General features: G+C 66.7%; 1 long non-coding RNA gene across 1 annotated transcript; it reads right to left on the reverse strand.

The window, feature by feature from the left end:
* Nucleotides 1–2710: 2710 nt before the first annotated feature.
* On the reverse strand, nucleotides 2711–4925 carry LOC120752026 (uncharacterized). Its single transcript, XR_005700576.1, has 3 exons — nucleotides 4874–4925; nucleotides 3368–3488; nucleotides 2711–3176 (listed from the first exon to the last, which is right to left on the reverse strand). It is a non-coding gene; the product is annotated as an uncharacterized LOC120752026 (long non-coding RNA).
* Between the last annotated feature and the right edge of the window lie 840 nt (nucleotides 4926–5765).

A 5765-nucleotide genomic window follows, 5' to 3' on the forward strand; every position in this document is an offset into this window, starting at 1 on the left:
GGCTCAGCCCAATTCCACAGAACCAGAGCTGTGCCCTATCCCACAGAACCCAGAGCTGGGCTCAATCCCACAAAACCCAGAGCTGGGCTCAATCCCATGGATCCAGAGCTGGGCTCAGCCCAATTCCACAGAACCCAGAGCTGGGCTTGGTCCAATCCCACAGAACCAGAGCTGGGTTCAGCCCTATCCCACAGAACACTGAGCTGGGCTCAATCCCACAGAACCAGAGCCAGGTTCAATCCCACAGAACCAGAGCTGGGTTCAGCCCTATCCCACAGAACCAGAGCCAGGCTCTATCCCACAGAACCAGGGCCAGGTTCAATCCCACAGAACACTGAGCCATGCCCTGTCCCACAGAACCAGAGCCGGGCTCAATCCCACAGAACCAGAGCCGGGCTCAATCCCACAGGGTGCCGGCTGTGCCCTGTCCCACAGAACCAGAGCCAGGCTCTATCCCACAGAGCCAGAGCCGTGCCCTGTCCCACAGAACCAGAGCCGGGCCCTGTCCCACACGGTGCCGGCCGTGCTCTGTCCCACAGAACCAGAGCCGTGCCCCGTTCCCGGGCCGGCACCGCCGTGACCCCTCGGGACGGGCAGAGGCCCTGAGCGCCTCACGCTCCCCGCCGGGGCCGCGGTGTCACCGGGAAAAGCCCAAACGAACCCGGCCGGGCCGGGGCGGCTGCGGGCGCCCCCGCGGTGGTTCGGAAGGGCGGCCCGAGGGAGGGCGAGGAGGAATCCCAGGGCCGGGGCGGCGGTGGGAGGACGGACGGGCCGAGGAATGCCCCGGCTAATCCTCCCGCCCGCCGCCGGCTATTTAGGGAAGAACCAAGGAGAGACCGCGCTCAGCGCCTGGCTCCCCTCCCGCTCCAGCTGGATGAACCCGGCCCCACGTCCCCTCCCGGCTCCGCTGCGGGCCGGCCCTCGGCCGAGCGGCCCCGGGGCGCTCCCGGCCCCGCCGCAGCGGCACCGAGCCCCGCAGAGGCCGCCCGGCCTGTGCCGAGCCGGGCCGAGCGCCGGAGCCCGCATGAGCGCGGGGAGCCGTGATCTCAGGGAGCAGCAATGCGGGGCCGCTGCCAGCCCGGCTGCCGGCAGCACCGGCCCAGAAATGTCCTTGTCCCGGCACGGCGCAGTCCCCGGCCCAGCCCCGGGACACCGCCGCTGTCCCCCGGCGCCCATCGCTCCCGGGGGTACCCGGGCGGCGGCCGCGGGCGGAGCGGCTCCGGGCACGCTCGGGCGTGTTTTGAGGAAGAAAAGAGGGTTTTGTTCCTCTTTGTTTGTTGCTGAGTCGGCGGCTCGGACCTGCCGCTCCCCCCCCCCTTTGCACCCCAAAATTCCGTGGGTTTCTCTGGGCCACGCACTCCCGTTGGATGTACGAGCCGAATTCCAAGCGGCTGCGCCGCCGCCTTTGGAACTGCCGGGATCCCGCGGCGGGATGGGGCTGCGGGGGAGGCGGCAGCTCCCAGCCCCGGGGCTTTCCCCGCTCTCTCCATCTACTGGGCCTTTGACTGGGAGAGCTTGAGCCAAAACCGAGAAACTCTACCGGGGAATTCCCGGTTCCGGAGCAGCAGAATTTAATTAAAACCACTTCAATCATTAAAGTGATTCGCCAACTAAATCAACGCAATGAGAAACCTCCCATCGATTCCGCCCCTCCCTCCTCGGGTTTGTTTCCTCAGAGAAAGGTCATGGGAGCAGTGGTCAGGCCTGGCCGCACCCCAGCAAGGGTGGAAGTACCCAGGGACAGTCAGCGGTGTGTCCCCGGTGTCCTGCGGGGCACCGCACCCCGTGTGTGGCTGTCCTGGCCCGGTGCCTTTGCTGCAGGACGTCCTGGATCCGATCCCTGTGCCCGGGTCCTGTTTGTGTCCACGTGCGGCTCTGCCTGTCCCAGAGAGCCGGGCTGCTCCCCGCTGCCCAGGAGCTTCCAGCGCTCATTCCCACGCTGCCCTTGGTCACCCGAGCCCGGAGAACTCCTCTGTGCTGGCTCCCAGCTCCCGGCCCCTCGCAGCGCCCGAGGGAACATCCCGTCACGGCCCCGTGAACTCAGCACCCCCCAAATAGCCCGGCGAGCCTGGCCCCCAGCAGGAGCGCTCCGGCCCCAGCGCTGGCCTGCAGATGATCTTACAGCCTGGGAAGCTCCAAACATGCTGCTCCTGCCCATAAAAAGCAAAGGGCTTTGGGCATGGAATCATCGGGAACACAGGGATTGCGCCAGCCGGGGAGACGCTCCCGGGAGGCAGCGTTATTGGAAGGGCGAAAGGGCAGAAGGAGCTGAGGCTGGGGGCAGGGGGAGCCCCAAAACACAGCTCAGTCCTGGCCCCGACCCCTCCAAGGGTTTGTAAAGCACACCCAGAGCTTTGCTGCCGCCGTTTGGCTCCTTGGCCACCTCCTCCCCATGGGAATGCGTGATCCAAACCATGCACCAGAACCAGTTGTTAGGAACACAGAAGTGGTGATTCCGTTATATGGCGGTCCCTATTTTTTCGACTGCCCCCAAATCCCAGTCTACCCCATGGCTCTGGAGACCATTCCAGAGTGCTGCGGAGCTGGCAGAGGCTGTCCCCTCCCGGCAGCGCTGGAGGCACGGGCCCTGGGCACCACCACAGCAGTGGAGTCCATCTGGCTGCAAGAGACTGCACAGGGAAGTCCTTCTCAGTGAGAAGCTGAGCTTTCTAGGCAGGAAGAAGAAAAACACCTCACCAGAGCAACGGTCCAATGGATAAAATTGGAATTTAATTAAGTTAAAGCGATATTTGCAAAACTAGAAGACCCAAGCCCCCTCCCAGCACACCTTGTGCCGCTCCCTGCTCCCTGGACACACGTGGAGACAGCGGTCCCTCCGGAGCCTCCTGGGCCTCAGCAGGCCCCACTCTTCCGCAATTCCCAGGAATTCACTTTCCTTATCTTATCTGGCCCCCCGCAGCCCGTCCTCATCCGTCGGCGGCGCGCGGGTCCGGGCGCAGGCGGATCTCCACCAGCCGCACGGCGCGGAGCAGCACGGCCAGCTGGGAGCACACCCGGGCCACCACGTCCAGCACGGGCTCCGTCAGGTCCCGCACGCCGCCCAGCACCTTCAGCAGGAAGAGCAGGAGCGGCTGCAGCAGGCTGTGAAACGCTGCCGCCAGCAAGGGCTTCAGGACGTGGTCGCCGACGGCTGTCAGGACACCGACCACCAGCGCCTGGATTTGGGATGAAATCCTGTGTTTGAGGGATGTGTGCCAGCAGGAGTCACCAAAAATGGGCTCAGACACACAGATTCTGCCATGGGAGCGGAAATGCGCTACAGTGGGAAATGGAAGTTCCCTCTCCCAGCACTGAAGGACTCTGACATCCCCGGCAGCCGTGGCTCTGCGGGAACAGGGCGGCTCACCTGGACCACGGCCTCGCCGAGGAAGCGGATCAGCTCCACGAGGAAGAGGCTGAACACGCTGACCAGGCACCGTGGGATGGCAAACAACTCCCGCAGCTTCCGCTGAATCGTCCACTCGGAGCTGCCACGGACAAAAGGGAACGTCAGAGCCAGGGAGCCGAGCCGACCCGCTGAGGGCATGGATCTCCATCCCGGAGCGGATCCGGCACCTCAGGCAGCTTCTTGGCAGCACATCCCAGCTCCACAGCCACCAAGTCAGGGGTGAGAAAGCGCTGTAGCAGCCTTTCCACAGGCTCTCCCTATACGGCCCAAACCCGCCTGAAGTAGCCCCAAAACCCGGTCCGTCGGGATAGTACCGGGAGCAGCGGCTGGCCCGGAGCCCCGCAAGCGCCAGCTCCCGGGGATCCCGTCCAACACCACCCGGGAGCGGCTCCGGTGTGCGCAGTGCTGAGGCTCCCTCTCATGGCCACCGCCACGAGGTGACCCGGGGGATTTGTTCCGGCTCCTCTTTCCAGAAAAATACCGAGAGGAGACGGGGGATTGTGCCAGGCTGGGAGGAAACCCCAACCCACCGGAGCACCAGCGTGCCCGGGAATGCAACGGCAGCAGCAGCGGTTCGGCGGGGAGGGAAGGAGCGACCGCGGGGGATGACCAAAACCCTGAGGTTTTCACCCATTTTGTCCCCGTGACCAAATCTCCCATTTCCCCGAATCCCAGCCGAGATGCTCGATGGTGGCGCTCACCCACCCAGGATCCCACTCTGGAGGAACCCCCAGTGAGGCCTGAGCAGCACCAGCGTGGGATCCTTGGGGAAATACCCTTCAGCATCTGGGGTGAGCTGGTGGCTTTGGTGCCTTTCCCCGTCTGGGATCGGGCCCTGGCCTGCGGCCAGGCTCACACGGGCTGCAGCTGTCCCTCGGGATCAACTGGGATCCCGGGAAAAGCACGGACAGGGCAAGAACAGGCACAGTGGTGGGATAGGCAGCAGAGCAGCCAGTGATCCAGCTGGGAATCCACCTGCTCCTCTCCCCCGGGATCCACCGGGCTCTGCTCCTACTCCCTATTCACAGGGACCCGAGCCTCTTTCCCTGGAATCCACCGGGATCTGATCTGCTCTTCTCCCAGGAACCCACTGGGCTCAATTCCCCCACCACCTGAACACGGAGGGACCCGAATACAGAGGGATCCGAACACAGAGGGATCCGAATACAGGATCTGAACACAGAGCTCCTCTCTCTTAACAATCCCCCGGGATCTGCGCTCCCCGCGAGAAAGCCCCAGTCCCGTTCCCAGCGGTCGCACCGGCATCGGGGCGAAAAACAACACGAAACTCCTGAAATCTGAGAGTTAAACAGGGCGAGACTGGCCCAAACCCGTCGGTACCCCCGAATCCCCTCCGTCCCCCCGGCGAGATCCCGACACCGGCAACGCCGGGGACACATCCGCACCCCCCGCCCCCGCGTGGCAGCGTTAAGGCGGGCCCCAGGGCACGGGGAGTCCCGATACCTCCTTCGGTTCTTCCTCCCGGGGCGGGGCGGGGGCACCGGGGGCACCGGGGGGGCGCGGGGGGCACCGGGGGGTCCCGGCGTGCGGCGGGGGGCGCCCGGCGCCATGGGACAGCCCCGCCCCCGGGACAGGCCCCGCCCCCTGTTGGGCCCCGCCCCTTCCCGCCGTCACTCCTCCGCCGGCCACGCCCACCCCTTGACTGACAGGCGCCTTGGGGCGGGAGCTCACAGATGAGTGACAGCGAGTGCGACCAATCAAAGGCCGCGGAGGCCCCCCGGCGTTCCCGCCCACCGCGGAGATCCCCGCGCGTCACGTGGAGCGGGAAATGGGCGCGGCGTATGCAAATATATGCAAAGCGTATGTTAATGAGGGTCCGCCAGCAGCGCGGGGTGACAGCCGGGGAGGGGGACACGAGAGTGGGGACAGGGGGACGACACAGCGGAACAAGGGGGGGCCCGTGGGGAGAAACACGTGGGGGGCCACGGGGGCCACGGGGGGAGGGAGGGCACGGGAGGGGTGACGCGAGGTGCGGGGGTCCTGCGGGGACACCGAGGGCCCCGCTCCACGCCCCAGGCGCGGCGGTCCCGGGGCGGTCCCGGCCGGTCTCGCCCCACGCCCACGCCCGGCCCCGCGTGCGGAAGCTCCGGGCGGCGGCGTCGGGACCGGCCCCGAGCGCAGGTGAGAGCCGGGGCCGCTCCCGATGGGCGCCCGTGGGGAGGGACCCGTGGGGAGGGGGCCGCAGGAGTGCGGGGCGATGCTGAGGTGGCCGCGAAAAGCCGCGGGGACACGCGGGGACAGTGCCCCGTCCGTGAACGGGGTCGGCAGCCCGGGGCACCCGCTGGACTCCCGGACACGCCGTGCCCGAGGACGGGGCCCGTCCGTGCGACACGCG

The sequence above is a fragment of the Hirundo rustica genome, chromosome 4, assembly GCF_015227805.2.
Source record: "Hirundo rustica isolate bHirRus1 chromosome 4, bHirRus1.pri.v3, whole genome shotgun sequence".
Classification (NCBI taxonomy): Eukaryota; Metazoa; Chordata; class Aves; order Passeriformes; family Hirundinidae; genus Hirundo; species Hirundo rustica.